A 12,315-nucleotide genomic window follows, 5' to 3' on the forward strand; every position below is an offset into this window, starting at 1 on the left:
ACTATCCTTAATCCCAGCCTAACCCTAAGGTCCGTAACTACCACACACTTCCCCTACGGAAATATACATAAACAAAATAAATAACCTACATACATACATTTCACAAAACCCTACCTCTAACCCTACACTAAATCTAACATACATTACTTATCTAAGCACTTACCTTAACCCGCACCCTATCCTAAACTCCGTAACTATCCAACACTTACCTTATGCAGCTAATCCACAGATGGGCCAACCATGGAAATTCGATATTTCCATTTTCATGGTTTTTGACTTTTGCTCTAAGTCCACTTCGAGCTATATGGTTCGACGTTTACGTATTCGCATAAATGTCTTTTCGCTTTCCTAATATAGACCCGGTATTAGTGAGTTAATATCAAATAATACAATATGTGTTGCTTATGTCTGTTCACCACAATATGATATGTTGTTTTATTTCTGCACATGCATATGCTTGTTTTCCTTCTCATATGTGCAGGAATGTTGTGCCACATTTTTACAACCATGACACCTATTTTGGTGTGTTTGCACGACTGTATCTATTTGTACATTACTTGCTTTGTTTTTAAGTAGTGAAGTACCCATGTTTATGACACATTTACTACTGTTGTACACATCAGACTAGTGTACAACAGTAGTGAAGTACCCATGTTTATGATACATTTACTACTGTTGTACACTAGTCTGATGTGTATATGATTTGCACACAAAAGTGCCCTGCATGTACTTACCCCTCTATCCTTCATATAGTCTCCATATAATGTGGCAGGTGTGCCAGTGCTTAGCTGATTATATTCAGCACTCTGTCCATATGATGAGTGTGTGGCAATCACCTGCAGACATCATAATCATATATATATATATATATATATATATATATACAGTATATATATATATATATATATATATATATATATATATGTATATGTATATATATATATATATATATATATATATATATATATATATATATATATATATATATATATATATATATATATATATATATATATATATATATATACATGCTCACACATACATACACACTCCTCATGTCTTATATGCATACTCCACAGTGGCAACTATGTACATATGCTGTATACATAACAGTCCCATACCAACATTCACGTCATTGTTTGCGCATATCATACACCATGCAGTGGCATATGTGGATTCATGTGTAGTAAGAAATTGCACATGTTTATTACAGTTTCATATGAAAACTGCAGAGATACATTGCAGAAGCAGCAAATTAGGTTTCTATAAATAGCTGATACTTGTTTGCACCACATGGCACTACTGTGACGCAAATGTACAGTACTTTACTCCTGTGTTATGTCATGCACATAAGACAAGTGATCTCATTTGGCATGCCTTTACATGGTACTGTCTTTTGTGGTGTCAGGAGTGTCACATCTCAGTATTGCTACCATGCTGTGGACACAGTAGGCCATTCAACACCATATGTACACTGTACAGCACTGTTACAGACACCATTGTGCACGTCATACTAAATTAATTAGCTGTAGAGTATCAGCTCTGGTAGATTTGTACACTTGTGGTGTACATGCAGTAGGCCTGATTAATGTCCACAGATGGCACATGCGGTTCTATCATTAAGTAACATTTTTTTGTAGCTTCTGTGTTTATGGGATGATTGCCCTCTGCTGCATTCGGGAAACTTTGCTGCTGCCCTGATAGAACACTGCTATGTACTACATCTTCACAGTGCTACTTATGTAACTGACTATTGTGCATGTATATGGCTTAGTGGCAACATGTTTACGTCCCATATCTAGGATTCATGGTTTTATCCTGACTTCTGGCCCTGTGATCTTTATTAGTTGTAGCTTATGCTATATGTGTACATGTCCATAGTTATAAACATAAGATGTATACATTTCCACATATGTGTGACAGTGCTGTGGTGTCCAGTTTGGACATGTATTGATACTTATTAATACAAGAATTATTTTGATATTTCAGTTGTCCTAAAGTGGTTGGAAAAGAAAAAGCTTATTAAATGTGTATGCTTTCATTAATACTGATTACATGTTTTGAAAGGTAGTTGTAAATAAAGAGGTAAAGTGAAAAAAAAGTTTTAAAATTTTGTCAGGAAAGGGAATAGTTTTAAGTGAGAAACTTTAATCTTCAATCTGAAACCTTAACTTACAGATCCATAAATTGGAATTGGATGGGTTAGGTTCAGTTCATAGTGACCTAAATAGTTAAAATGTGTTGCAATTCTAGATAAATAAAATCTTGTGAGTAACTTATCATAATGGTAGATGTTTGAATAGACATTCCTAACATCTGAAACTTTAAGTCCCATCCATGTAGCCAGTTTCTAAAGCCAAGAAACCTTTCCCTGTGAGCTTTATGTCCACCCTAAGCATGGGCCAGTATACTGGTATAAGAGGTACATATATCTGTGTCATTCTCAGGATAAGTTTGAGTAGTATACTAGAATAACTTCCTAAGGAAAAGTCAGAACTCTGAAGTAAAAATATAAAATACAGAGTGAATTTTGAGAGCACAGAAAGTTTCAAGGTGGGAGTAGCAAATAAATTAATGAATAACCCATCCTGGATCAAGTAAGATGGATTTGATGGAGATATATGTACTGCAACAGGGCTCTACTCAAATATCTACCATAGTGGTAAGTTAGCTACACAGGTATACTATGTCATTCATTAGATCACTTTTACAGTATTCTTAATTTCTGGAATAAATTCCAGAGATTGATCAGATGGAGTAGAGGGAGTGGATACTACCTCTGAGTTTAGAATGCCATGAAGAGACATTCTTGGCTAATCTACTTCTATATAAAACCTGAGCTGCCTATGGATAGCTAATGAAATAAGAATTCTTTCTGCCTTATTTTGAGGGTTTGGAAAGAAAGCATATAGCTTAAGAGTGAATTCAGAAACCACTTTAGGCATTACAGAAGGATTGGTTTGAAGGCTTTCTCTATCCTTATGAAAAAAGGAAGAATGTAAAAAGGTCTTGTAATTCAGAAAATTTTCTAGCTGAGGTTAAGGTTACTAGCAAGGTGATATTACTGAACAAAAATGTCAAAGAAATTAGCAGCTGGCTGAAAATGAGGAAAAGTTAGCTTCTCTAATACATAGTTCAAGTCCAAGAGGAGGGCAATGTTTTCCATGGAATTTAATATGAAGCACACCATTGAAAAATAGTTGTTTAGAGTTAGGTAAAAGAAGCTTTGATGGCAAATAAGCAGAAAGAGCTGCAAAGGTACATTGATAGAAGTGTACGATAAGTGAGATCCAAGCAACTCACCAAGATATAGAAGGAACATGGGCAACCCTGATCTAGTGTGGTTTTGTCTTCTATTTTGACACCAAATAGAAAAACTTTTCTACTTGGCTATGTAAGATTTTTTTTTTAATATAGGTTTTCTAGCCTCTCTCAAAATTTGCAGCACATCCTGAGAGACCTGGTGTCTGAAAGGAATTAAAAGTCTGTCATTCAAACTGTGAGCATCAGGGTCTGTAGATTATAATATATTAATGATCCCTTGTCCTAAATAAGTAAATACACTAAGACAATAAGGGTATAGTAATGACTGCTGATCAGTTCCTTTAGAAGTAAGAATCATTGTTGTCTTGGCCAAATGGGGATGAGAAGTATTATCTTTGCATTGACCCTTCTTATCTTTTGAAACACTTTTGGAGTAAGAGGAAAACAGTGGAAACTCATACAGAAACTTTCTTGTGTTGCTTATTGAGAAGGCATCTGTTGCCATTGCTTATTTTCAATTAGTTCTAGACCAAAATAGACTCAGTTACCTGTTTTGTATTGATGTAAACAAGTTTATTTGAGGAACTCTGAACTGATGGATGAGCTGAAGGAAGACATGTCTAACATCCATTCCTAAGGATTTTTCCTCAACCTGCTTAGATAATTTGCAACTGTTTTCAAATGGGAGTGACTGTATACTACTTGTATAAAGGAAATGCATTGAATGGACAATTTCCTGGCTGTCATAGCTAATTTGCAAAGGGATAAGATTTTTTTTTCACTTTATGTACCATTTAATTATGGCATAGTCTGTCACTACTTGTACAATACCTGCTGGCCATTGTCCATAGTTGGTGAAGATCTTTCAGACCATGGATTATGGCCATCATTTCCTTGATACTGATGTGACTTTTCTTGTTGAAAGGAACCCATATACCACAAACTTTGATTTCTTTGGAGCTAGCTCCCCATGCAAAGTCTGAAGCATCTGTCACAATGTTTAATACTGGTAGATGTTGTACAAAGGTGACTCCTACATAACAGTCTACCTGTTTGGCCTATCAGAGTAAGTTCTGAACTAGATAAGGAAAACTTGGAATATGTTGATGGAGAAAGTTCACTTGCCCAGATTTATCTGAGATGCCACTGGATTTTTCTCATATGGAGCCTGGAATGAGGAACCATGAGAATAGATTAAGCCATGAAATCCAGGGCTTTTAGATACTTCTGTTTTGCAAGATTTCAAAAGTCACTTTTGTACTACTGATTTGTCTCGTCAGGGTGAGGCTGTTTGAAAAGTAATAAATATTAGGCAATCTAGGAAGAAGACTCTGGAAAAAGAGAATATAGAAGATTTCTTCAGATTAAGATTGTGTCCTGGCTTCTAAACAAGTTTCACGAAGAACTTCAAAGCCTTTAGTACCTCTGAACTGGAAGTTGCTTAAATTAGTCAATTGCCTAGCTAAGGATAGGTGTATTTTCTTGCAGCCTGCAAAAGGCTATATCCAATGATAGGTATTTTGTGAATACCCTTGGTGCTGTAGAAATCCCAAAGGGCAAAGAAGTAAACTGATAGTGCAAGCCTAAGGCAGAGAATTTTAAATATTTTTGTGGGTCTTTTGGATAGGAATGCATAAGTAAATATCTTTTAAATTCAGAGTAATAGAGCATTTGGGGAGAAAAAGAGCAATGCAGTCTGGTCAGTTATTATTTAGAAGCAAGGAACATTCAAAAAGGTGTTGAGTCTGGATAGGTTTAAAACTGGCCTCTAGTCTACTTCTTTCCTGAGGACTAGAAATAGTATTGCATACAATCCTTTTCCCCATAAGTGTAGAAGCACTTCTACTAGCACTGCTAATAGAAGAATGTTTTAAATAACAGACATCATAAGATGCTCATGATCTTTAGGAATCTAAGAAATGCATAAGAGGTTTGGTTTGGAACCACATTGAAGTGTGCAACCTCTTCTTATGATGCTGATACTACAATTGTGTAAGTCATACTAACCTACATCAGTAGATATTTGAATTTCTTCACTGTTACAGTAGCTTATGGGTAACAATCTGCTATGGACACAGCACTAACCACTCTGTCAAAGCTCTAACTCTTCTCCCTCTCACTCACTCACTCTGGCTGCTGATTAGCTGCACTATTTTTGGGGGGAATGTATATCAGCAACCAGAGTGAGGTAAGTCTTCAAGATTTTACTACCACAACAAAGGATTAAGATTCATCTTGAGCCAACAACCAATAATCAATAATCACCATAAAAATCATCCAAACAGCAACAATAAAACAACAATGGTAACAAAAGAAGTTGGGTCCCACCTCAACTACCTACAAAGTGGGGGGATGCAGCTACTGTAACAGTGAAGAAATTTGAACATCTATTCTTATGGGTAAGCAGGACTTGTACAACTGTACTACATTCTTCATTCTCACTGCTGTAGTATCCAATGGGTAGCTTCTCAAAGCTTAGCATACCAGGGAAGAGGAATGATACAGGTCCACGACACTCCAGAAAATGGTCCTAGCAATGCCTGTCCTAGACCTAGAGGAGGAATCCAATTTGTAGTGGTTTGTGAAGGTATGAATAGAGGCCCATATTGCTGCCTCTAGAATGCTTCCAGACTCCACCCCTTTCCAGTATACATTAAAGAGGATAATACACCAGTAAAATGTGCCTGAACTTTGAACTTTACCTGAAACAGTTATACCATGGTGGGAAAAGCAAAAAAAAAAAAAAAACAAGCAGAGGACAACCAACTGGATATATTCTGTTTAGAGATGAGTTGACCTTTCTTAGTCCCAGAATAAGAACAGTCCCAGAATAAGAACAAACTGTGTATCCTTCTTAGAGGATTTGGCTCTGTCAAGGTAGTACCTGAACTGTCTGTGTACATCCAGTGTATGACGGTAGAATCTGTTCACCACTGCTTTTTGGCATGGGAAGAAAACTGGCATATTAGGTTCAAAGGTTCATAGGTAGGTACTAGGCTATCTGCCCAAGGGCATTTATAAGCCTAGCCAGAGTGTGTCGGCTTTCGCCACCCCATTGATTAATTAATTGATCCTCTGTCAAGCAGAGCCGATGAAGTGATCCCAGGGGTGTATTTTCTGTTATCCATCCACTCGTCAAGGTTTCTCTTGAAGAGTGTTAGTGAAGGGCTCTGTCTGATGTAGTCTGGAATTTTGTTACAAAGCATGGGGAGTCTCTGTGACATGTGGCTCGCAGTGACTTGATTTCTTTAGGTGGAGCATGTCCATCAATTCTGAGTTGGACATGGCTTTGTAAGTCAGGCAGAGATCACCTCTGAGTAAGCAATATGCCACTGAGTACAGCCGGAGTTTTTTTCAGTTGGGCTGCATAGGACATATGTTTGAGGCCAGTAATCCTCTTGGTGAGGTACTTTTGTGGTCTTTCCAGCTGTCGGAAGTGTCTTGTGAGGTACATCCCAAATGGGGCATTGTACTCTATGATGGGTCTAATGAGTGACGAGTAGAGGGGCACTATAACCTCTTTATTTCTAGATGCGAACCCTTTAGTAATTAGATGGACCACATAGAAGGATTTCCTAACTACTTTGGCAATATGATTACTATCTACCTGGGTCCCCAGATCTCTTATTACCTCTTCTGTATTAAGGGGGCTGCCACCTACGTGGTAGTTTGTGGGTGTTTTGTTTTTCCCAAACGGGATGACTATGCATTTTTTGGCATTTAGCTTGAGGCCATGACTTTGACACCAGGTGTCCAACTCAGTAAGGTCCTTTTGGAGGATGACCATGTCAGCCAGAGAGTCGATTATGGCTCCCAGTTTGCAGTCATTGGCGAACTTGGTTGGCCATAGTCCTCTTGTGTTTGCCTGTATTTCTGAAAAGTATATCCTGAACAGTAGGGGTCCCAGGACTGAGCTTTGTGGGACACCACTTGTGACTGGTTTAGAGTCGGACCTGGAGCCCTCTATTCTTACCGTGTGAGTTCTGTCTGTAAGCCAGTTGGCAACCCATCTCATGACGTAGGGGTTTATGCTCAGGCTGGTGAGTTTTTCTGTAATACCAGAGTGGGGAATGGTGTTGAAAGCCTTGACGAGGTCAAGGTAGGCTGTGTGAACCACCTTTCCCTCGTCTATGACCTTGGTGACTGTCTCAAAGAAGTCAACCAGGTTTAGCAGGCATGATCTGCCCTTAACAAAGCCGAACTGGGTCGGGTCAAGTGTTTGGAGGTTCCCAATGTCTTTGTTAATGAGTTCCATGATGATGCGCTCCATAGCCTTGCAGACCAGGCTAGTCAGGCTTATGTGGCAATAGTTACCAGGGTCAGTTGTGGCCCCTCCTTTGTGGAGAGGAATAACCATTGCTGTGCACCATTCTATGGGCATGTAGCCTGTGGAGAGGCTGAGGTTGAACAGCATGTTTAGGTGGGGGGTTAGTTCATTCTGTAGTTCGTGCAAGATGCAGCCTGGGACACCGTCTGATCCCATTGACGCTGTGTTTTTGGCTTTTGAAAGGGCTGTTTTCACCTGTGCATCTGTGATTTTTGGGACACTGCACTTTTCCGGTATTGTTGTGAGCCCTTTTGGAGGTGAGAGGGGGGTGAAGTTTGCACTGAGTCTATCTGCCTGGATGTTGGCAATATCAGTAGGTTCAGTATATTGTTGTTGTTTTTCTTCTTCTTATGGCTTTTCCCGATTAGGGATCACCACAGCGGAACACCGGTCTGCTAATGATTGGCAGTAGATTTTTACGGTGATGAAGTGCTAGCTCGACACCAAACCTTCAAGGAAGGCACACCCATGCTGCGCATGTCTTTCGAATGCCACTCAACCGCGGGGAGGATTTTGTGCTATTTTGCACTAGTTCAGTGCATATCTGTGAGTTACCACTAAGATTCTTAACATAGCTAAAGAAGGCTTTGTGGTTATCTTTTGAATCCTTGGCTATTTTTCTTTCGAAGTTCGCCTTGGAAGATTTCATGAGGAACCATAGTTTCTTACTGATAACTGATCAGGGATGTCTTTCCTTCTTGGGATTTGCTTTTTTTATGAACTAATTTCCTCCTTCTTTTGTATAGCCTGTTTATGGCAGGGGTCCACCAAACTGGTTTCCTTCTCTTAGAGGAGTGAGTCTTGGTTTTGCTAGGGATGGCATGATCCATGCATCCTTGTAGGTGCTCATAGAGTGCATTTGTAAAGGTTTCTGCATCTTGGGCAGCATTATCTTTTAGCATGAGGGCTGTGAATCTTACCACCTCTGTCTTAAGTAGGGTGAAGTTTGCTTTAGAAAAGGTTTTTACTGTGGTTTCCTTAGTTGGGGGTGGTGGTGGGGTGTGGACATCCAGAGTGATTAGTTTATGGTCTGATCTAATCAGTGACGGGTTGACCTCTGGTGTCAAACACCTGTCGCCCATATTGGTGATGACCAGGTCCAATATGTTTTCACCTCTGGTAGGGGAGTTTACCAGCTGATCCAGGGCATTTGAGATGATGAATTCCAGGAAGCGCTGGGCCTGGGAGTTTGTACTTGAGTAGTTTTCCCAGTGAATGGTAGAGTAATTAAATCGCCCAATATCAGGGTGTTCGGTAGGACCTTTATGTTTTCCAGTGTCTCCAGAAAGGTGGAGTGGTGGTCCTGGGTCATGGAGGGTGATCTGTAGCAGGCCACAATTTGCATTACAGATTTTCCCGATGTTAGTTGCACATGGGTGATCTCAGAGGTATCATGCTGCACCACTAACCTGGAGGTGTAGGTATCCTTGATGAATATGGATACACCCCCTCCTTTTGTGTTTTACTTCGTGTTCTGTGGCCGAAACGTGTGGTATGAGTTGTAGCCTGGTAGTGCTGGGGTGCTCTCTGGAGCCTTGAACCAGGTTTCAGTTACTGCACAGATGTCAATGTTCTTCATACTGAGGAGTGCTTTAAGCGTGTGCATTTTGAGAGTTAAACTCCTGGCGTTGAGTAGCATAACACTCAGTTTTTTGTTAATTGTGCTGTTTATGGAGGTGGGTTTGACATTTGAGCCTTGTCTAAAAAAGGCACTATGGGGGCAGCAAGAGCCTTGGCCAGTATTCGAAAGCCTAGGGGTAACAGGTGCAAGCCATCTCTTGTGAAACAATGTGGCTTGTTGAGCATGTCTTCCCAGGCTGACAGACACTGGATCCCCTTTGAATGACACCAGAAACTTAGCCAATTGTTGAAATTGATCATTTTTTCTTTATACTGAGGTATCATTCTTGGTGGGGGCAGAATGCTACTCAGGGTCAGGGTCACACCAGCCTGGGTTACATGATCAGAGAGCTCTTCCATGTCTCTTTTCATGTAGTCCAGGGTGGTACGTCTCAGGTCATTCACACTAACATGAACAATGACAGAGTCATATTTGTACTTGTTCTAGAGTACCTGAGTGCTTGTGTTATGTGGCAGATTCTGGCTCCCGACAAGCAGCTAACAGTAACCTTCTGCTTGTCCAGCCTAGTGAGTGGGACATCAGTGTGCCTGACTATAAAGTCACCTATTACTAGTGTGTTAGGTATATTATTTTGCCTTAAGGGCTGTAATTGTGCGGCACACTGATTTTGTGTTTTATCTGTTGTCTGGTTTGTGACAGGAGGTGCAGGTTGTTTGGGTGTCTGCTTTGGTGGTCTTTGATGCTTTTGCAGGTTTTTATTTAGAGCCACTAAGTATGATTTTGTGTATTTATGTGTATTTTTTGCCAGTGCTGTTTTAGTAGGTCTGTGTGCTGCTGGAGGTGTGGTGCAAGTGTTAACCTTCTCCTCTTCACTGTCTGTTCCAGTCTTGGGCGGAGACAGCTTAGCTTCCAGTTTGGCTGTATAATTGCATCTCTCGCATATGTTAGTGTTTTGTGATAGGAGAGGGTTGTCTGTGTACATGAGGCAGTTGTAACATTGCCTCAGGATACCCAGATTCACTAGCTGGACTGGAGAGTACACCTGAAATTGCCCTTTGGTCATGCCTGAATAGTAGGGTGAGCTGCTTAGTCGCTTGGTTGGTGATGGGGTGAATAAAGAGCCTTGTCCTGCTGGGCAATCAGTGTCAGGGTATATTAATGCTTGCTATTAGGTATGAGCAAGTGCTGGGCTGTAGGATGCTTTTTGAGTGCTTAGGTTGAGAGTTAGACTATTTTTTGATAGCTTAATTCATGAAGGTAAACTCAGAAACAACTTCAGGCAGGAATGAAGGATTAATATGCAAGGCAACCTTATCCCTGTGGGAAAGCAGATAAGGATCACCCACCTTGAGAGCTTGTAACTCAGATACTTGTTTTGCAGATGTCACAGCACAAGTAAGACATTTTTCCAAGTAATGAACTATAAGTCAGCCTAAGAAATCAGTTCAAAGGGAGTTAAGGTTAGGTTTTCTAGAACAAAATTGAGATTCCATGGGTGAAGAATTTGCTTGTGACAGGGGTGGGGGTGGGGGGTTCTCATGTGCAACACTCCTTTCAGAAACTGTTTGACCGCAAACATAGAAGAAAGAAGGGGATCCAAAGGAAGACAGGCTGAGATGGCTGTAAGATGAACCTTGACAGAACCATACACCAAGCCATCTTTACATAGCTCACACAAATATTTGAGAACCAGAGGTGCTACTTCCCTTTCAGGAAAGCTGTGATTGGAAAGGCACCAACCAGAAAATATCTTCTATTTGCCAACATAAGATTTTGTATGAATAGGTTTTCTTGCCTTCTTTAGTACCTGCTGCATAATCCCATAAAAAGGTGCCTAAAAGGTATTAAAACTTAATCATCCAGGCTGTTAGTTGTAGTTGATTGATGGTGTATATCAAACTCCCCTTGGGTTGTGCGAGTAGATCCAGTCTGTGTGGAAGCTTGTGGTAAATGCCATTGACCAATTCCATAAAAAAGGGAGAATGAATTTTGCCTGGGCCAGAAATGTATCACCTCAGTGATTTTTGGTAATTCTTTCTGAATCTTTAGAAGTACCTTGAAAATCATTGAGAAAGGTGAAAAAAGCATACAGGAACTTTCCAGACCAACAGAATGACAAAGCATATGTTCTCCATGCTTGGCTGCAAGGAATCTTTCTAGTTGCCTGTTTTATACAGAGGTGAACAGATCTACTTGAGGACCCCCCTCATATCTGTATCAAGTACTGGAATCGCAACTGTATTAAGTTTCCATGTGAGTGTGTGTGCCACAATGTTTTGCTCTGAATGGAATGTAGGAGGCCTGAAGAGTCAGAGAATACTGAAGAGCACCTCCCAAGCCATCACTGCCAACAAGCAAAGAGGGTATGACCTTGTAACCCCCCTTGTTTGGTGAGATAACACATCATTGTGATGTTGTCTGTAACCACCTCTAGTAGGCCCAGAGCAAGTAGATGGTATAGAAATTTCAAGGAATTAATCACTACCAACATTTCCTTGATGTTTATCTGCTTTGGTTTGTCCTAAGAGTCCCACAAACCTTGCACTTTTACTTCTATGGAAACTGCCCCCCAAGCATAATATGGAGTCTGTTTGTCTGGGCAGATGTAGGGCTAGAAGAGAGAAAGGGAGTCCTGGATTAAGAGCCATTTGATCCTTCCACCATTGCAGTTCTCACCTTACAAACACCATCATGGGAATCTGAGAGTCCATTAAATGCTGGTGCTGAGTCCAAGAATTTTTAGGTACCATTGGATTTTTGTCATGTGTAATCTGGCAAGTGGTGTCAGGAGGATCAATGATGCCATGAGACCTACAATCCTGAGAAATATTATTGCAGGAGCCTAAAGCTGTTGTGAAAAACTCAGAAAGATCTACTGGCAAGTTATTACTTTTTCTTTTGGAAGGGAGGACATTTCCTTGAAAGCATCTTTCAGACATTCCAAAAAGACAATTTCACGAGAGGGTGTGAAACAAGACTTTTGAATGTTCAAGTGAAATCCCAGATGTGAAAGATGGTTGGATACCTTTGTTATGGACCCCAAACATCTGGGAGAAGACTTCAGAAATAAGCAAGTCCTCTAAATAAGGAAAATGTGGATGTCCTGCAATCTGCAGTGAGCAGCCATTGGTGCTAGACACTT

Source organism: Protopterus annectens, chromosome 7.part1, assembly GCF_019279795.1.
Source record: "Protopterus annectens isolate FY-2018-M chromosome 7.part1, PAN1.0, whole genome shotgun sequence".
In the NCBI taxonomy this organism is placed as follows: domain Eukaryota; kingdom Metazoa; phylum Chordata; order Ceratodontiformes; family Protopteridae; genus Protopterus; species Protopterus annectens.